The sequence below is a fragment of the Drosophila rhopaloa genome, unplaced genomic scaffold, assembly GCF_018152115.1.
Source record: "Drosophila rhopaloa isolate 14029-0021.01 unplaced genomic scaffold, ASM1815211v1 contig_153, whole genome shotgun sequence".
NCBI lineage: Eukaryota > Metazoa > Arthropoda > Insecta > Diptera > Drosophilidae > Drosophila > Drosophila rhopaloa.
Window position 1 is genome coordinate 78,980 of NW_025335032.1, and position 22,251 is coordinate 101,230.

Below are 22,251 nucleotides of genomic sequence, written 5' to 3' on the forward strand. Positions count from 1 at the left end.
CAGGGCTGTCCTCTTTTAAAACATCTTGTTGTCGATAGTGCCTTATGGTGTAGACCAACCAGCTAAATGTTGTACCGTTTTCCGTCTCTTGGGTTTTGTCGGGTTGACAGCCCTTGGTGAGGATATATTCCACATCCCTATTTACCTTTGCCCACAACTTGGGTCAAACATTTAGTTGCATACACTAGCCTGTGGTTTTCAGTCTCAGATTTGCGAACAAGTGTACAGATTAAGAATATATTCGTTTTTTGCGTTTCAGATTATTTCTTAAAATTCCAAAAAATCCGCCATGAGGACGAGTATTTCGCGGACATGCCGCCATTGTTGGGTACTCCCCCTCCCCCCTTCGCTTGGATCGCACTCAAAAAAATTGTGTAGCTTCAATAAACTGTACCCTACAACTGGCTAAAATTTTATTCCCATACCTACCATACTTTCCAAGAAATAAATTCCAGAAAAAAATCAGGTTTTGGGCGCCAACAAGGTGCAAGCCTGCCTTAAGCTCATTTACATCCACTTTTTTTAAGTAATTCCAAAAGCTTGAAAGGTTGTTGATTGTGCTAGAGCTCTGTCCATTAAATTGGCTCGCCCACGGAAGTCGGTGAAGAAAATACTGAAAAAGTATATTCCAGAATTACATTTTACAGTGCTTTTGTTTGTACATCCCGATCGACCCAGGTCTGCACCACGGTGAGCTGCAGTAGGGACAGCTTCAGCAGAGACCAATTTTGTTGGCGATGATAATATTTGCTGGTGAGAGGAAAACGACCTTAAAGTTGATGTTGTAAAAGACGAGATTATATGTAGAACAAGAAACAAAAGATATCTTTAAAATTGAGAGACTAGTTTGCGTAGAAACAGACAGACGGACAGACGGACATGCTTATATCAACTCAGGAGGTGATCGTGATAAGGAATATATATACTTTATAGTGTCGGAGATATCTTCTTCACTGCCAAAATTATAATACCCTCTGCAAGGGTTTCGTTTATTCTGCCATGTCCGCCTGTCTTTTCGAATCACTGTTGAGATATTAGAAACTAAGAAAGAAATAACATGCAGATTTAGCTATGCTTACGATGCTTAAGTTTATAATTTTGGGCACGCCCGCTCTAACTTCCATAATTCTCGGTATATACCTATCGACACAGCAAAAATTTCTTAAGTAATACAATTTTTTGAGAAATTAAAGTCAAACTGTGAATTAGTGACGTTATTGAAATATGCCTTTTTGTATTTATTTCACAGGTATTGGGGGGGTATTGGTGATGTCAGTTAGGTTCTTTTTGTAATGTGCCTTTTTTATATTTAAGTATATCTTGCGTGTTAAGGTTTTTTTAATAGTTGTGAGTGGTTGTGTTGTTGCGATTTTTTCTACGCTGTCTGATAGTTAGTTTCCTGGTATTCCAACGTGTACAGTTATCCAATTTGTTTGAATTTGTTACCTAATTGTTGTAAGAGGTTGCTCGTTGTTGTTTTAGTTTTAAATGACAGAAAGAGAGTCTGAGCATATATATATTTTTCTCTTTTATTTTTGTAAGTTTCAAGGGCCTCTATAATAGCTAGAAGCTCATCTGTATAAAATGAGGAGAAAAAGGGTAGAGTGCTTAATAGGTTCAGCTTCCTTTGAGATAACAGAGCTGGAAATGTTGTTTCTTTGATATCCGTCTGTGTAGATGTAGGTGAATGAGCGATTATTGGTTTGCTTTTCTGTGAAGAGTGTTCAGAATATTTGTGGGGTTGTGTCTATTGTTAAAGTTATTTAGGGTTGCATCCATTCTTAAAATGTTGATGTTCTGTGGTGGTGTGGTTGGCAAATGGTTGGCTTTGCAAATGTATATTATTTGGTATATGGTTAATTTGTTTTGAACCCGGGCTTGATATTTTTATATTTGGGAATTTTTTTTTATACCCTTGCAGAGGGTATTATAATTTTGGTCAAAAGTGTGCAACGCAGTGAAGGAGACATCTCCGACCCTATAAAGTATATATATTCTTGATCAGGATCACCTCCTGAGTTGATATAGCCATGTCCGTCTGTCCGTCTGTCCGTCTGTCAGTTTCTACGCAAACTAGTCTCTCAGTTTTAAAGCTATCGAGTTGAAACTTTGCACACAGCCTTCTTTCCTTTGCACGCAGTATATATGTCGGAACGGCCGGGATCGGCCGACTATATTCTATAGCTGCCATATAACTGATTGATCGGAAATGCCATAACTTTGGTGTTTGTAAAGTTAGGAAGTTGGAATTTTCTATGGGTTTTATATTTGGCCAATCAATCCAACCTACCAAATTTCATAAAGATCGGCCGACTATATCCTATAGCCGCCATATAACTGATTGATCTGAAATGCCATAACTTTGGTGTTTGTTAAGTTAGGAAGTTGGGATTTTTTATGAGTATTAAGAATGCATCATATGAATAATTTTGGAGAATATAATTTACAGAGTGTTCTGCAAGGGTATATCAACTTCGGCTCCGCCCGAAGTTAGCTTTCCTTTCTTGTTTTTATTCATTTGCGTTTTTATGAGGTTTAATGTTAGAAGGTCTCAGTTATTTTCTAGCGCGTCTGACCGCACTCCGAAAAAGATGTTTTTGACAGGAGTTGATCTGAAAGCAGCAAGAGCGGTTGTGAAAGCTGTATTCATCGTAAATTTTGGTTTTTGTAATATTAAATTTGTGCTGTATCCGTAGATTGAAAGGCCGTAGTCTTCTTTCGCGACGATGCTTTTGTGACGTTAAGAAGTGTGGATGTGTTGCAATTGAATTTTGAACTTGATAAGCATTTAATTTGTTAATTGTTTTCTTTAGATTGGATGTTAGTAAGTCTCTATGTGTTTTCCATCTGTATTTGTTGTTAAAGTTTATACCTAGTATTTTTAACAATGTTACGTAAATTATAGATGCAATTGAGCTTTCTACAAACGTGAAGATGTTTTCATTTTGTGCGAGAGAGATGGACCCTCAGCCCAGTCTGAAATAGTCGTGATAATAGGGTTTAATTTTATGTTAACATTTTTTTTGTTTTGCATTTTTAGATTAATATTACAATCGTCGGCGAAAGGCCTATGTTACGATGGAGCGTGAGTTTTTTTGCTAGCTTATTGTAGGCTATTACAAAGAGAGCGACAGAAAGTGTGGAGACTTGGCAGTGTTATTTCGCATTTGTTAAAAGGAGGAGAGGTCGGAGTTGATACGGACGAGTATTTTTCTATTTGTCATTTAGTTTATAATGTAACATGTTATTTTAAGCCTAGTTTTTCAATTGAATATAATTAATGTATTTTATATTATTATATATAAGTTAAGTCCTTCCCAAGGACACATGTCCTTCTCAGGACTGTCTTATACCTAGCCATTTGGGTAATATTCCTTAGTCGTTAGTCCCTTCCAAGTTCGTGGCCAATTCCCTTCCAAGTGATTGAGAAGTCCAGAGTGTTCGGTATTACGTTATAAGCTTTATATTTGTTTTACAATACTTTGAATATGACGGTTGGCCGTTCTAATTAGTTCTGCCCTTCCATGAGCTGCTCTATTACCGCCAGGCCTCGGTAGGTGACCGTCCCAGCATCGACGTCGGCGTCAGCATCAGCGGCCGGCTGAAGTAAGTTTCAGCGGCCGGCCGAAGTATTGCAGACCTTGCAGTTCTCACCGTGCTCCAATTGCACGGTGAGCGGACAGCGTTCCCGTGGCCGGCCGGCGGATGTCGCCATGCTGAGTCGACACGGGTGCGGGGGGAGCGATAGGTCGGTGCCTGGCCGGGGTTTGTCGCCGTGCTGAGTAGGCACGGGGTGCGTGGTGATGGTGATGTCGGGCGGTCAGCCCTATACTGTTAACTTATTATTTATATTTTTTCTTGTAGAGAAATTATGTAAGGTGTGTGTTTTTATACCATTGCAGAGGGTACCATAATTTCAGTCAAAAGTTTTTAATGCAGTGAAGGACCCTATAAAGTATATATTCTTGATCCGTATCACCAGGAGAGACGATATAGCCATGTCCGACTGTCCGTCCGTCTTTCTGTCTGTTTTTTTTTTTGTTCTTTCGGATTTGCTAATATTTAAACACTACGGAATTACGGTTTTAATTAAATTTAAATCGGACATCTATATCATATAGCTCCCATAGGAAAATAAAAAAAAAATGTATTTTGTTTTGTTTTATTTATTAAAAAAATTCCTTTGAGATATAGTAATTATATACTATATCAGTATTAAGCTTTTAGTTTTATCAAAATCATAAGGATGGCAGGAAACGAAGGCAAAATACAGCCCAAAATACACATACCTTCATTGTTTTTAGTAGGTTTTTTTTATTCATAAATTACATACATAGACATGCTTATATCAACTCAGGAGGTGATCCTGATCAAGAATATATATACTTTATAGGGTCGGAGATGTCTCCTTCACTGCGTTGCACACTTTTGACCAAAATTATAATACCCTCTGCTAGGGTATAAAAATGTATTTTGCTGTTTTTTTATTTATTAAAATATTTCTTTGATATATAGTAATTATATACTATATCAGTATTAAGCTTTTAGTTTTATCAAAATCATAAAGCTGCCATGGAAACGAAGGTAAAATACAGCCCAAAATACACATACCTTCATTGTTTTTAGTAGGTTTTTTTTTATTCATAAATTACATACATAGACAAAATAAATATGCATATGATATCCATACTTGCGGGACTGCCGTGAAGCATTGCTTCGCAAGGCTGGCTGGCCTGTTTAGGGCCTCTCGTTCCTTATGCGTTCTAGCCGCCTCAGTTCCGTCGTGACTTACGCAGCCAGACTGCATACAGCTGTCCAGTTATCCTGACTCTCCAGCATACTAGGTACAAGTCCCTCCACTGTGATCGGGGCCACAGGATTTCTTCAGCTCTTAGGCGTTCTTCTCCGAACCTGACACAAGTGGTAAGTGCGTGTTCGGCATTTTCCACTGTTCCGCAGGTATCGCAGATTGGGCTTGTCTCGTGGCCGAAGCGATGTAAGGAGTTTTAAAGCATCCATGTCCGCTCAGCACCTGTGTCAGATGGAACGTTAGTTCGCCGTGTGGTCTGTTTACCCAAGCCGCTATATTGGGGATGAGTCGGTGCGTCCACCGGCCGGTTTCTGCCCTATCCCATCTTTGCTGCCAGTTTTCAAGGGACTTCGTTCTTGACCTTAGTTTTGCCAAGCGGTGGTCCGCCTCTGTATCAGCTACTTTTCTCGCTTCGAAGTTCTCCGTGGCCTCCACAACTACGATGACCACTGATGACCAGAATGGCCTCTGTAGCGACCGTGCGGAAGGCGGAGGCTACCCTAAGAGCTCCTATTCTATAGTCCGACCCTATACCCCTTGAGTGTCCAGCACGACCCCTAGGTATTTTATAGCCCTTTTCGTCTCCAATTGGGCTCCGCCCACAGTGATTCGTGCCGTTTCCACTTTTTTCCTGCTGCTGATGAGTACCGCCTCGGTTTTCTGCCCAGCCAGTTCAAGTCCCACGATTTGTAGCCACTCACTTATCCTGCTGATTGCCGCGTTTGTAGAGCTTTCTACCTCAGCTATGGACTTTTTTTACCACTATGACCGCGATGTCATCCGCGAAGCCAACAACGTTTACGCCCTGCTGGAAGTTTAGTCGCAGGATACCATCGTACATGGTGTTCCACAATAATGGGCCTAGGACAGACCCTTGTGGCACTCCTCCTGTGATTTTGTAGCGTTGAGGCTGTTCGTCCGTGTCGTAGTGGAGCCACCTGTCGCTCAAGTAGTCGCTAACAAGTACCTAACAAGTACCGTGGGATGTTCAGCATCCCGAGTGAGGCCATTATTCTGCTCAAGGATGCCGAGTTGAAGGCGTTTTTGATGTCCACAGTTGCCACCAAACAGTATTGTTTGTTTCCTCCCAGCTACCTTTTGCCTTCTATGGCCTGCCTGGCTATGAGGTCCACGGCTTCCAGTGCATCTAGGGTTGAGCGAGCCTTTCTAAAGCCATACTGACTTTCTGAGAGCCCTCCGGCAGCCTCCATTGCCTTTTCGAGTCTTGCACTGGCAATGCTTTCCAGTATTTTGCCGGCCGTATCTAGAAGGCAAATGGGCCTATATGCCGACGGTTCATCCTTGTCTTTTCCTGGCTTTGGTATAAGCACCAGCTTTTGCTGTTTCCACCGTTCTGGGAAGCAGGCTTGGGCCAGGCACTTAGTGTGTGCACTGGCAAAGGTGCTCGGGTACATGCTGATGGCCAGTTTGAGTGCCCGATTTGGGATCCCATCTGGCCCTGGTGACTTGTTGTTTGGTACCTTCTGGGCTATGTTGACCAGCTCCTGTAGGGTCACCGGCGGTATCTGGTGGTCCGGGACACCGAACGCTTCCACTTGCCTCGTTTCCTGCGCTGGGAAAAGGTGCCTTATTATTACTCCCAGTTTCTCGGAGCCTGTTGGGGTCACGTTTTTAACGACGTTGGTTTTTTTCATGACCACCTTGTAGGCCTTTCCCCACAAGTCGTTTTCTGCTTCATCGCAAAGTTGCAGGAAGCACAGCTTTTTGCTGCTTTTTATTTTTCGCTTTAGGATCTTCCTCTTTTGGGTGAAAACTTCCCTGAGTATATGGAAGGCTTCGGTTCCGCGGGCCCTATGGTAGGCTCTCCTAGCGCTTATGCAATCACGGCGTGCCTCCTCAATCGCTTGGTTCCACCAGTAGACTGGCTTGCGCCCCTTAGAGCTTTTACTGCGCTGCATGCTGGGGTCGCAGGCTTACTTGACCTTTCCCGTTCGTTGTCCGCTAATTCCATCCCTTCCAGGGCCGCTCTAAATGCTGGTATATCGAGCGTATTTTCTTTGTAGTGTCCTCGAGTAATTGTCGGTGTGGCGGTTCTTCTCGTGCGGATGGTGCTTATAATTGCACTATGGTCGCTCGCCGTGTAGGTCTCGCTAATTTCCCAGGTCGCCGTCGCCGCCAAGCTTGCGCTTACGTAGGTGAGGTCGATTATGGACTGCGCTCCCGCTCTCCTAAATGTAGGGGTGGAACCCGTGTTTTGTAGGACTACGTCCAGCGATGCGAACGTCTCAGTGACCACTCTTCCTCTGGCGTTTGTTGATGCTGACTCCCACTCCGTTGACCACGCATTGAAGTCCCAAGCAATAATCGCAGGCGAGTGTGCTCTTATGTCGATTGCTGTCTATCGTCTCGCTAAACTCCTCTAGTGTCCAACTGGGTGGAAAGTAGCGGCTAAAAACCCAAAGGTCTTTTAGCTTCGCCCTTACGTAGCCTTTCGATGCTTTCACGCATGCTAGATGTTGGGCCGGTTGCCCACATGTCCAGATTGCTGCTTTTCCCAATTGATCCGTGACCCAAGTGTTGGATCTAATTGCTTTGTATGGTTCGCTCAGAATTGCAAGGTCTATTTTGAGCTCGGAAATTGTTTGTGTGAGAAAATCCTGGGCCACCCTGCAGTGGTTACGGTTTAGCTGCATGACCCTTAGCATCTTTGTTGAGGTTTTACCGCCTCGACATACGCATTTAAAGCTTCCTGACGCGTGGTTCGTTGGGAGATCTCTTTTCTGCGCGCAGAGTAAGCAATGTGGGTCCCTATTGCAGCTTCTGGCCTCGTGGTCTTTTCCACCGCACTTGAAACATGCTCCGCGCAGGTCCGTTTTTTCTGTGCAGTTCGACGAGATATGGCCGAACGCGAGACACTTCAGTTGCAGCTGAAGATGGTCTGTACGTCCCCACTGACGTGTTTTAGCGTGGAGTCTCCTTTAACGGCCTTGGGGTTTCTGTCAATCTGGAAATCTTCGTGTCGCTTCTCTTGTAGCCGTTCCCGATGTACCCTCTTTATTGGTGGCGTACATTTTTGGCCTGCTGCTGGCTCCCTTGCCCTTTTTGGTGTCACTATCCTTTCTTTTCCACACAGCTTGTTATCACGCTGTTCGGCTCTCGGTGTGGTTTGTGGGGCACTTTCTCTGCACTCCTTTCCTGTGGCTTCCTCCTGCTTGATGGAGGCCACTGCCGTTTTATGCAGCCCTACCAGCTCTGTTAGGAGATCGCGCATCGGCTGTTTGACGACACTGTGGTCCTTAAACAGAAGGGAGAGGCCATTCACGGCAAGGCCTATTTTCGCAATAACGTCCTCCAGGGAATTGATTGCCTCCGCTTGTTTTGGCTGCTGTTCAACCTTATGCTGAGCCTGCAGCGTTGGCGATCTGGTCATCGCTGTGCTTTTTGCGAAGGGGTTTACCTGGTCTTTCAACGTCCGCGACAGGGGTTCCCTCGCTGGTCTCAGATTTCTCCTAGACTTTCAAACGATGGGGGTTATAAAGCCCCTTTTCGGTCTCCAGAGCCCCGTTTGCTGAGGCACCGCCAAGGCGGGGGGTTTGGAATTTGTCGGATCCTTGACTTGCTGCCCCTAATTCCCTTATGTAGACTAGTGAAGAAGTTCGGCCTTCGCTTTTGAACTCTACGCTTCAACCCTTTCAAAAGCTGACTGCTACGAGTTCAATATCTTCTACTGGTTGAGCTCGGCCTAGAATTATGCAATTTTTTCTAGCTGATAGTAGCGGCTGGTTTCTGTTTCCGATTGTGGCTGTGGTTTGAGCGCTTTCCAGCACTATCGGAGTGATTAGCTGTTTGTCCAGTTGCCAAAAAATGGAAACGCGCAAATCGCCCACGGGAAAACTTTGTTTTTGTTTTCCCAGTGGGAAGAGAGCGGGAGAAAACTGAGTCTTGGTGAGCCCTCTTCCCTCTACTCTCGGTGGAGCACCAGTTTTAATTGATCTAATCGCTAAAATATGGTGTACTCAACGCACAGACCCACCCTGGTACGTACCGCCTCCTATGGGGATCACGCTCTTCACTTTGTTTACCTTTTCAGGGCTGTTTAAGGCTTTCTAATTGGAAAAACTCAGGAGGTAATTGAAAACACGTCTACACTCACTGACTACTGACACTTTTTTTTCCCAGTATTTTCTGTGGTAAGGAAGACACGCGGTGTTGACGCGAATGAGAAGACTAAATACTAAGTACATAAATTCTTATAATAAAAGCATTTCAGGGCATAGAAAGGGCTGACCCGGTGCCTCGTGCATGGTGTTGGGTAGCCGCCGCTTTCATCGCAGTGCACTGCCTGCTGATTGCACTAACTGAAGCCTGAATTCTGGCGCCGTCTTTGTACGCAGGTGACGCTGGCCTTGTATTATTTTTATCCCGACTATGCGTGGTCAGCATGGAAACTTTTCCGCTGCCGTATGTTATGACTGTGTTAACTTACATATATAAGGAATCAAGGAAAATGTTCTAACCCAATGATGAAAAAGATTATCGGCAGTGGCTAATGCATTTTTAAGAAATTGTTTTAATGGCGAACGATTTATCGCACTGATCGGTACGGTTTGGGATTTCGGTTTTATTCTTCATCATGTAGTTAATATGTTGATGAGTATCGAGACTAGGATACTAGGAAGCCCGAGATTGACGTATTCTATCTATTGCCCAAGCCGTAAAAGGATTTTTTAATAATTACATACCGGAAAAGATAAATAGCATAAATAAATATCCAGTGTATAAGCGCCCTTGAAGCATCATCATTTTTCGTTACACATTCAGGTTTATTCGGGATTTTATATGTTCCTTCCGGAATTTCAAATTTCCGAGATGTATTTTCAAGATCAATTTATGAAATTCCTCCGGATACTGTGCAAAATGGTAGAGTCGTTACATACGTGGGTGACAATATTATAAGTTTCTTGAAGGATGTAAATGAAGAAGTCAAAAAGATATCGGTTATCAGATTTTTGGACTAACATCCTTTTTTAGACGGTTCACAATTTAGACACAATTACAAGTATAATTGGTATATACACCGATGTAACATTTAAACAATCAAAAGCTGAAACGGGATACATACATGTAAGACTGTGTAGGAGAAATAGAGAATAATAACAGCAGAACGGCAGATCAGCAGAATAACAGCTGGAACAGAAGTAGTAGCAGTAATAGCAGGAACAGCAGTAGTAGCAGTAACAGCAGGAACAGTAGTAGTAACAGTAACATCAGAACAGCAGATTAACAGGAGCATAGCAGCAGAAAGTGAGCGATACGACAGGAGGCATTCAGCGGAGACGACAGCAGCAGAACGGAAGCAGAAAAACAACGCAGAATAGAGCTGAAAACTACACAGTAATCTTGTATTCTTCCACCTTATACTTTTAATCTATACTTAATATTAATAATAAAACCGAGGTGACTTGATAACCCACCTTACATTTGGGGGCTCGTCCTAACGTGAAAATCGCAAGTGAAAAGTGACGCCGTCCCGAGATGTCTCAAAAAAGTTTAACTGACGCCGAGAAGTTTGATCGCAAAAGGGAATAAGCAGATGAGGGAGAGGCCAATAAAGCAGGAACATTCTAAAATTCCGATTGCGAAAAGGAGACAGCCGTATTACACAAGATCAGTTGCCGCAGCAGTGAAAAAACACAACATGAGTGAACCTGAAAAAAGCGAGCAGAATCTAGTCGAAGCAGGTGCGGGGCAAAATACCGCAGCTGGAACAACCGAAGTCTCTTCAATCGACGAGAATACAAAAACACTGAAGGAGCTTGTCCAGCTTCTGGCGATAAAGACGGGAGCAGAAGAGCAAAGCAGTGGTTGCTCAATAACGGCGGAAAGCTTCGCGAAAATCATTCCGGAGTTTGACGGAGAATCCATGCCGGTCAAGAATTGGCTTGACAATTTCGAGCTAAATGCTGCAGCTTATGGTCTGAACATAAAGCAGATGTATGTATAGGCACGTGTCAAAATGGCGAACACAGCAAAATTGTTTTTGGACTCTACTTAAGTACATCAATACACAGAGATGCGTTTGTTGCAGCAGACAGTGTTTAGTCGTCAATATGTGTGCAGCGCGGATGTTCATGAGCAGCTCCGTGATCGCAAGAAACGCAAGCACGAATCGTTTCACGAGTACCTTCTGCAGATGAGGAAGATTGCAGCTCTTGGCAGCATAGATGCACGTTCTGTAATCCGCTACATCGTGGACGGATTAAACTTAAGGAGTGACTTCAAATACACTCTCTACAGTTGCAAGTCCTTTATAATGCAGTATGAGGTGTTTGAACGCGTCGGCGAAAAGGGAAATAATACGTTTCAGCCGAACGATGGAAAATAAACGCCGAATCAGAAGAAGCAGCACGAGTTCAACGACAAAAAAAGTCATTGTTCCAATTGTGGATCTGCTGATTACCTCCGCAAGGACTGCAAAGCTCCCATGAAATGCTTTAGATGCAATAAAGAGGGCCACATGTCTAGAGATTGCCCTGGGTTAGCTGCTGGTGTCCAAGTTGTGTGCAGTGCAAGTCGCATGAAGAAAGTTACTATCAACGATGTCGAAATAGAGTGCTTAGTGGATACTGGAGCTATATTGTATCTATATTGAGAAAGTTAATTTTTAACAAAATACCCAATAATATTTTGGAGAGATGTGCTTCGAAGCTTTGTGGATGCTTTTTGGCTGAGGTAGCAGTAGATGAGAAGATGGCGCCACACAAGTTCGTTGTCATAGAGGACGAAGCCATCGAGTATGACGCGCTGCTTGGATTTGATTTAGTTTTGAAGTTCAATTTTTTATTGTCGGCAGAAGGAAACAAGTTTTCTTCCCCGCTGGGGGAGAAAGCTTGTGAGGAACCAAACCAGATGAGTATTTATAATATTATTAATACAAATGATGAAATCGATGCTCCCCCCAGTATGCAAAGGAGGTATCGGTGCTAATTAGGAACTACAAGGCGGTGGATTCAGTAGCAGAGGTTCCAGTCAAGCTACGAATTGTTCCGGATGGCGAGATCGTTCCATTTCGTCAGTCACCGAGTCGATTCGCAATTGCCGAAGAGAAGGATGTCGAAAAGCAGATCGACGAATGGTTAGCTGCTGAAATTATACGCCCATTTACTTCAAACTTTGCCAGCCGTCTGGTGCTGGTAAACAAAAAGGATGGCACACGCCGTATCTGCGTTGATTTCCGTAAGCTGAACTCGATGGTGTTGAGAGACTGCTTTCCCGTAGCTGTAAAAGGCTAGTTATTTTACGGTGATGGATTTGGAGAACGGTTTCTTCCACGTTGCCATTGAGGAGGAAAGCAAGAAATTCACAGCATTCATTACTAAATCCGGACTGTACGAATTCAATAGAACACCATTTGGATTTCGGAACTCGCCAGCGGTGTTTATTCGCTATGTAAACCATGTATTTCAGGAGCTGATGAACAAAAATATCCTCAATTTATACATGGATGATATAATAATTCACGCCGAGACTACAGAGCAATGCTTGGAAAAGATGGCACTCGTTTTTAAAAGAGCAGGAGCGTTTGGCCTGAAGATCAAGTGGCGAAAATGTCACTTCTTGCAAAGGATGGTTTACTTCTTGGGCCACAATATTGAAGACGGAAACCTGTGGCCTGGACAAGAAAAGACTGCTGCGGTTAGCAAGTTTTCGGTGGCGAAGAATGTCAGAGCAGTTCAAGCTTTTCTGGGCTGACTGGGTTTTTTAGAAAATTTGTTCTGAATTACTCGCAGATTGCACGCCCGTTGACTGACCTGCTGCGAAAAGAGGTCCATTTTGAAATGGCTGAGCCTCAGATGAATGGATTCCAGAGTTTGACGAATGCCTAGACTAAGGAACCCGTTTTGAAATTGTGTATCAGAGGGGCCAAAACTGAGTTACATACGGATGCATCAAAAGACGGATTTGCCGCGGTATTAATGCAGTGGTTCGATGGCAGACTCCACCCAGACAACAGAAGCTGAGTCTCACCAGCACAGTTACATCCTGGAAGCAAAAGCGCATCAAAAAAGCTCAAGGAAAAGATGAGATGCTGAAGGCAATTATGGCAATTTTAGCCAGCTGTCCATATGAGGTGTACAAGATGAAAGCGGGATTGGTCTATAAGGAGGTGAATGGCAATGATCTCCTCGTAATCCCGAAAGCGACGGAAAAATAAGTTATTGTTGACGCCCACAGAGCGGGTCATTTTGCGCTACAAAAACTGTTAATGCTGTGCAACAATCCTATTGGATTCCTCATTTGGAGCAAAAAGTTCAGCAGGTTGTGAACAACTGTGTAAGATGCATCATTTACAACAAGAAGCTTGGCAAGAAAGAAGGATTTTTATACTGCATCGATAAAGGTGATCAGTCTCTTCATAAGCTGCACGTTGATCATCTGGGCCCCATGGATCCCACTGGGAAGCAATATAAGTACATATTTGTGATGTTGGATTCATTTTCGAAGTTTATATGGCTTTTCCCCACAATGACTACCAGCTGGGATGAAACGCTGAAGAAAATAGAGATGTGGACCGATATTTTTGGCAACCCAGTGCGGATGGTTTCGGACAGAGGCTCCGCTTTTACTGCCAACTTGTTTGCAGAGCACATGGAGAAAAACGGTATCGAACACGTCTGGAGCACAACCGGAGTTCCCTGTGGAAATGGTCAAATCGAGAGGGTAAATCGCACGATTTTGTCAATAATTTCTAAGATTTCGGCAAATGATCCAGCCAAGTAGTTTAAAGCAGTACCAGAGGTGCAGAGAGCTGTTAATTCCTACTTACACGCTTCAACGAAGAAGTCACCGTTTGAGACAATGTTTGGCGTGAAGATGAACAATAAGCCAACTGATCGTATTATTCAGCTTTTAAAGGAAGAAATGTATTTCAACTTTGACGAGCAACGGCAGCAACTTAGAGTAGATGCAAAGATTGAGATTCAACGTGCACAGGATTCATACAAGAAGCACTTTGACCAAAAGCGGAAATCGGAGGTCAACTATCAAGTTGGAGATTTAGTCGCTATACGCCGGACACAGTTTGTGCAGGAAAAAAGCTCGCTGGAGAATATTTGGGACCGTATGAAATAACAAGAGTCAAGTGAAATGGCAGATATGAGGTTCGGAAGGCAGCGGATGTAGAAGGTCCATCTAACACTTTCACCAGCTGTTATCACATGAAGTTGTGGCGTTACGTAAAGGACAATGAGGATGCTTGGTCATCCGGGATAGATGAGTAATCAGGAATGGCCGAATGTAAGACTGTGCAGGAGAAATAGAAAATAATAACAGCAGAAAAGCAGATCAGCAGTAATAGGAGTAACAGCAGGAACAGCAGTATTAGCAGTAACAGCAGGAACAGTATTAGTAACAGTAACAGCAGAACAGCTGAAGAACAGCAGATTAACAGGAGCATACCAGCAGAAAGAGTGTGATACGACAGGAGGCATTCAGCGGAGACGACAGCAACAGAATGGAAGCAGAAAAACGACGCAGAATAGAGCTGAATACTACGCAGTAATCTTGTATTCTTCCACGCTATACTTATAATCTATACTTAATATTAATAATAAAACCGAGTTGACTTAATAACCCACCTTACATACATACCCTTCTAGGCACGGCTATGGAGGAGCTTTGGTGCATCATATTTTATCTGAAAGACGAAACCAGCTGAAGAATAATACCAATTGCCAATAATCGAAGCTTAAATAAATTGAGAATAAAGTTTAAAATCAGTATTGACTGCAATGCTTGAACTAAGAAAATCGAGCCAAAATCCCTTTGAGAGTCACGTTTGGCATGGTTTCTCCAGGACTTTGCCTCTGTGGTCGAACATCGAAGTGGCAGAAAGATGGGGCAAGTAACTGCCTTAAGTTTTATGCCCGATACGAGAAGCACAGTCTTAAAGAAATTTTTTAGTAAAAATAAAACGAGAGGCAGTTCAGGAGAAAATTAACAATTCAGTTCTGATGAAATTTAACAAATCAAACTTATCAAAGAAAGTAATTTGAATAGTAAATGTATTTTTTCTGCGATCAAAGCAGCAAAGTTCGTCTGGCTCCTTCCAAAAAGGAACATAATATCAGACTGAGGGACAGATTTTGTTGCAAGCATATTTACACAGTATCGTGACAAGAACGGAGTACAGCATGTATGATAACCATTGTAGTTTGCCGAGGATATCGTCAGGTATCGGATCCACAAGATCCACAGGCGTAGAAATTAATGTTTATAAGATATCCCAGCTGAACATGTTCTTGGAAGATGCCGCTATCGATGAATTGTACCAGAAAAGGGATAACATTGCTTTAACTCAGCAAGAGTATCGTAAAACCTTCAACATAGTACGCGCGAAAAAATTTAACTACAAATTGAAAGAGCAGGATAGTCAGGACTCTAGCTCCCGGAAAGTAGACGAGCATGACGAACCTGGAAATGGAATCCTCAATCTGAATCAGCATAAGAAAAATCGTCTGAACCGAAATATAATTCAGTGTGAATATAAAATATTAACATCTTAACATTTATTAAATTATGCTTACATGTATTTATTTTGCCAAAAAAGAATTCTTGTTATTAAATAAAACAAGAAAGGAAAGCTAACTTCGGGCGGAGCCGAAGTTGATATACCCTTGCAGAATATTTTATAAATTATATTGTCCAAAATTATTCATATGATGCATTCTTAATACTCATAAAATGTCCCAACTTCCTAACTTTAAAAACACCAAAGTTATGTCATTTCCAATCGTTCAGTTATATGGCAGCTATAAGATATAGTCCGCCGATCCTTAATAAAACCCATAGAAAATCCCAACTTCCTAACTTTAAAAACACCAAAGTTATGGCTTTTCCGATCGTTCAGTTATATGGCAGCTATATGATATAGTGGCCCGATCCTGCTCGTTCCGACTTATATACTACCTGCAATAGAAAGACAACTTTTGGGAAAGTTTCAAGCAGATAGCTTTAAAACTGAGGGACTAGTTTGCGTAGAAACGGACGGACAGACGGACGGACAGACGGATGGACAGACGGACATGGCTAGATCGACTCTCCTGGTGATGCTGATCAAGAATATATATACTTTATAGGGTCGGAAATGTCTCCTTCACTGCGTTGCAAACTTTTGACAGAAATTATAATACCCTCTGCAAGGGTATAATGATCTAAAAACAAGAAAGGAAAGCTAACTTTGGGCGGAGCCGAAGAATATTCTGTAAATTGTATTCTCCAAAATAATTCATATGATGCATTCTTAATTATTAATTTTTATAATCCCAATTTCCTATCTTTAAAAACACCAAAGTTATGGCATTTCCGATCAATCAGTTATATGGCAGCTATAGGGTATATTCGGCCGATCCCGGCCGTTCCGACTTATATACTGCGTGCAAAGGAAAGAAGGGTATGTCCAAAGTTTCAATTCGATACCGTTAAAACTGAGAGACTAGTTTGCGTAAAAACAGACAGACGGACAGACGGACATGCTTATATCAACTCAGGACGCGATCCTGATCAAGAATATATATACTTTATAGGGTTGGAGATGTCTCCTTCACTGCTTTGCACACTTTTGACCAAAATTATAATACCCTTTGCCAGGGTATAATGAGAAACACGTGGGGTACATATATGTTTACAATAGTGTACAATTCTATTAGTATATGCATAGGTATATATCAGCTGTCTCTTTCTTCGGCTAGGGAGACAATTTCCTGTTTTACCAACAGTTTCATTACAAGCATACAAGTTTGGCGCTAGCGTTTAAAAAGGCGCTGCATTTAAAGTTTGAAGTTGATACATTTTTACAAACATTACAGAAAATTTTGGGAAATTAAGAAAATTAAGTGCATGCAAGATATATCAGTATGTTTAGCACTAATGTTTCGAATATTGGTGATATATGTATTTCCCAATGCCATTCTAATGGCTGGCGTTTATATTTCTCCAAAACAGTCTTTACAAGCAATACGAGACTTCTTGTATTCAAATTTATTCATTTATTCTAAAGCTGCTTCCGCACTATTTTTGATGAAAATTAATAGAAGATTTGATCATTATTCATTTTTTCATTTATCATTTTTTTTTTTTTTAATATAATGTGAATTATAGTGACTACAGGAAAAAAGGACAAAAAGTTTAAATTATCAATTTGAATTCGGCGATCTCTTAGTGCTGGCAGCTTTACAGCACGAGCATCAGCACCAGCGCTGCTTTAGCGCGCAGCTTTTGTCCTGCACCAGCAGCTGTGTTTATGTTTATGTTTTTGAGTGCAATAAATTGACTAGAAATATTAAACATCCAAATTAAATTTGATCGTATTGGTTGATTAAATAAAATAATAATTTTATTTTTTAATTTCACTGTATTGGTGCAGACCTTAATTCACTAACTGTTTATTACATCAAGACACTTTCACTTATTATTATTTCTTATGACCGATCCCGGTTTCAATCCGAATAAGACTGACTCCTTAATTCTAAAATCTTCTCCAACGAACCTCGGCCAGAAGCTTTTCTTTTTTAAGCTTCTAGAACTTTGATTTTTGTTTAAAATAAAAGCTTATGCTGAAACTGTCGCATCTCGTTGTGAAATTCAATTATGCTGACCGATGCAATTTTGATTAAAAATTGGAACGCAATACTTTTGTCTTTGAACGTGAGAGTTTGGCTTCGAACGGAAGCTGTTGTTTACTTTACTATAGGTTTATTTATCTTAGCAGAACGGTCAAGCGCGGCCTTCGAAGTTAATGAAAAAGGCGAAGGCAGAATCATAAATAAAGGCAAAGGCAATGTAGCTCAGATTGAATTTAAAAATTTGTTTATTAATCCCATAAGTGGAACCGTTGGATAATTGAATTTAAAAATTTGTTTATTAGTTCCATAAGTGGAACCGTTTCACGGGTTGGATAACTCTCCCCCTTCTAAAATGGATCGTCCCGATTCATTATGGATTTCGTTTAAACGATCTCTTAATTCTGTTAAAAATATTTCTTCGTTAATAGGTTTTTCTAATTCTGGCCGTTGTTTTTTGGTTACAAATATATGTCTGTATTTAATAATAGGTAGAGAAATCAAATATATAATGATTAAAATTAATAACATAAAGGATATAGATATTTTGGTATTATTAATTTTAATGAATGGATTTAAAATATTTATATTATCTAAAGAGAGTTCCGAGTTATTTGAAAATATATAATCGGATATTTCATAATTTTTGAAGTGGTTTGTAGTAATATAGTTAAGAATTTTGTTGTCTAAATTGGTATATGAAACGTTATTTATTGTGGTTGTACCGTTAAATGTTATTAAGAATGAACCACCTAATTCGGAGTTGTTGACGATGTTGTTACCATTTATTAAAATGGCACCATCTTGGATAATGTCTATTTTTTTATTTTTTTCTCTTATTTTTTTACAAATTGATTGTTCACCGTTTAATAGTCGGGTAAAACATGTTTTTTCTAAACTTAGAGTGCAATAGTTATTAAAGAGTTCTTTCTTAAATGTAGACATTTCATAATATCTATTTTCGCATTTTGCGACTTGATTACTTATTAATAATTTTCCATCGATTTGGGAAATTGAATTATTGGGTATTTTATATAAATTATTAAAAGTTCTTTATGTAATGCGATTTTGAACACAGAGATGTCCATTAAGTCAGCGATAATTACTGGCTTTTGCTCGTGTTTTAATATTTCTTTTATATCTTCATTATTTAAAATTTTAGTGTTGAAAACGTCAATTTTTGCAAGGGTGATAGTATCAATTAAATTTTGTAGATCAAATGTTATCAATCGTAAGCGATGTTTTCTTAGTGGTAAATCTTGATCAATAAAAACATTTTTAAAATCTTCAGAGAGAGATTCTATTTCTTTGAACAATTTGGAATTAATAATAGACTGTTTATTATTATTTTCAATTAAGTCATTGATTTTATTTTGTACTTTAATGAAATCATCATGGTCCGGAGTTCCAGCTAACCATTTCCACACGGTGCCTAACTCATTTATTCCTCTTTTAGTTCTAGCTGATATTAACTGGGATAAGATTAATTCGATTACTTCTAAGTCGTACTTTATTTCCCATTGTGACCTTTTATTTAAATCCATTTTTATATTATCTGATTCTATATTAATTATTTCCTTATAAAAACTTAAATTAGTTACGTGGAATAAATCGTTGTAAGATTCATACGTAAGTACATCCTTGTTGTCTTTGAACAGAAAAAATTCATGGTTCGAGTAATCAATTATTTCTGAACTGGCCAATATTATAATTGATAAAATATGTATTAAAGAATACATTTTCTGTAAGTTAAAAAAAATAATTTATTAATGCTTAATATTATCTTTGTGAATAATTCTGTTTCTACTGTTGATTATTATTTTATTAGGCATAACATCTTTAACTATTTGCTTCTTATATCTTGGTTTAAGTTTATTTCTTTCTCCATATTTCTTCTCATAAACAACTTGTCCTACGTCATATTGTTTTTCTTTTCTGTTTTCATTATGTGTTTCTAACAATTTTTCCTGTGTATTTTTTAATAATTGTGGAATATTATCGTGTTCGATTTTATTATAAAGAATGTCAATAGGTTTTTGGTTTGTTGTGGAATGAATACTCTGATTATATTCCTGAGCGGCTCTTATTACGATTTCGGAATAGTCAGTTAAATTAAATTGTTCTTTTATGCAGCGAGCTAATTCTGTTAATGTCGAATGTGCCCTTTCCACTTGTCCGTTTGAGGTACTGTGCCTGGGGTCTGCGTAATGTAGAGTTACGCCGCATCTTTGTGCAAAAGATTTAAATTGAGCTGAGGTAAAGCTCGGTTCGTTATCGGTCATAATAACTTTGGCTAGGGGAAAATGTTGAAGTAGTTCCATTACTTTATTTTCGATATTTAATTTATTCTGAATTTCTTTAACTACTAGGAATTTAGAGTACGCGTCAATACAAGTTAAAAAAGTTAAACTTTGCGCATAATATATATCAATGTGTACATTTTCGCCTTCTTTAGTTGGGACTGGGGCTTCCCCAATTGGAATTTTAATAGGGTGTCTGTTATATTTGTTCTCATTGCAAATTTTACAATTTTTTATATATTCTTTTAGTTTTACAAATAGATTGGGCCAATAATATAATCTACTGATTTGTTTATGATTTTCGTCTAGTCCCCTATGAGCTCGATTGTGTGTTTCCTCTATTATTATAGCTCTATCTTCGGCGTTTTCTACGTCTTGTAAAAATAATCGCGTAAAAAGAAATTGGTTAGTAAAACTATTTCTTAACAAGAAAGGAAAGCTAACTTCGGGCGGAGCCGAAGTTGATATACCCTTGCAGAATATTCTATAAATTATATTCTCCAAAATTATTCATATGATGCATTCTTAATACTTAAAAAAAGTCCCAACTTCCTAACTTTAAAAACAACAAAGTGATGTCATTTCCAATCGTTCAGTTATATGGCAGCTATAAGATATAGTCGGCCGATCCTTATGAAATTTGGTAGGTCGGATTGATTAACCAAATATAAAATCCATAGAAGATCCCAGCCTCCTAACTTTACAAACACCAATGTTATGGCATATAGTCGTCCGATCCTTATGAAATTTGGGAGGTCGGATTTATTAGCCAAAAATAAAACCCATAGAAAATCCCAACTTCCTAACTTTAAAAACACCAAAGATATGGCATTTCCGATCGTTCAGTTATATGGCAGCTATATGATATAGTGGCCCGATCCGGCTCGTTCCGACTTATATACTACCTGCAATAGAAAGACAACTTTTGGGAAAGTTTCAAGCAGATAGCTTTAAAACTGAGGGACTAGTTTGCGTAGAAACGGACGGACAGACGGACGGACAGACGGACGGACAGACGGACATGGCTAGATCGACTCTCCTGGTGATGCTGATCAAGAATATATATACTTTATAGGTTCGGAAATGTCTCCTTCACTGCGCTGCAAACTTTTGACTGAAATTATAATACCCTCTGCAAGGGTATAAAGATACTTGAATATGATATAAATCTTCTAAACTACAATGAATTCCAACCGTTATGTTAGGTGGAAGATGCTCTCTTAATATGCTTATTAAATTCTCAACTGTATCATATTCGATTATGTGTCTTGTCTTGTCAAAAATGTCCAGTGACTCATGTATTGTATACCTCCCCGTTGTTAATAACAATTGTTGTTTAAATTGATTTAACGGTTTACGGGTCTCTTGTATTACATTTTCAAAACTACTTTCAGCTGAATGCTGTGTGTCTTGGTCTGAGTTTGACTGTTCAGAAACGTCTATATCGCTGTTTGTAATATTATTTATTTGTATTCGTGATAATGCATCGGCTACAACATTTGTTGTTCCGGGTTTGTATATAATTTTTGGGGTAAAACTTTCAATGAAAGAATACCATCTTTTCATCTCTACGTTTGGATTTTTATCCGAAATTGTGAACGATAAGGATTGATGATCCGTTTGTATTTCTATGCCAATTACTCCATATAAATAATTCCGAAGATTTTTTAAAGCCCATACTATAGCTAACAATTCTTTTTTATTTGTGGCATAAAGTTGTTCCGTTTTATTTAATGTTTTTGAAATAAACGTAATTGGTTTATTATCTTGTGTTAGTACTGCCCCGATAGCTACGTTTGATGCGTCTGTAGTTAAAACGAATTTCTTACTATAATCTGGCTGAATTAATTCGACTTGTGCTATTAGATTCTCTTTTAGCTCGTTGAAAGCTTGTACAGCTGATTCGTCAAACTGTATTGAAACTTTAGTAGACATTCTTTTAGAAACCTTTCCATTTTCCCCTCCTAGATATTTTGTTAATGGTTTAGCAATTTTTGCATAGTTACGGACAAATTTTCTGTAATACCCTGTTAAACCTAGAAAACTTCGGAGTTCTCTAATATTACGTGGAATCGGATATTTTTTAATTGTGGCAATTTTTTCGGGATCCGTTTTAATTACATTATGAGAAACAATGTACCCTAGAAATGTGGTTTCTAATTTAAAGAATTTAGATTTTTCGAGAGAAATTTTCATATTTGCTCTTTGTAAAATAATTATTATTTTAATTAAATCAGCATAGTGTTGTTCAATAGTGTTTGAAAAAATAATTATATCGTCCATATAAACATGGCAAGTTTTTCCTACTTGTTCTCTTAAGATATCATCCATAGCTCTTTGAAAAATTCTGGGTGCGTTTGTTAACCCGAAAGGCATTCGTAAAAATTCAAATTTTCCGTTATTAATAGAAAATGCTGTTTTTTCAATATCTGAATCTTTCATTAAAATTTGGTGGAATCCAGATTCCAAATCAATTGTTGAGAAGTATTTAGCCTTTCCTAAATTAGCTAATATTACAGACGGGTCTTGCATCGGGTATCTGTCCGGTATAGTGTTTTCG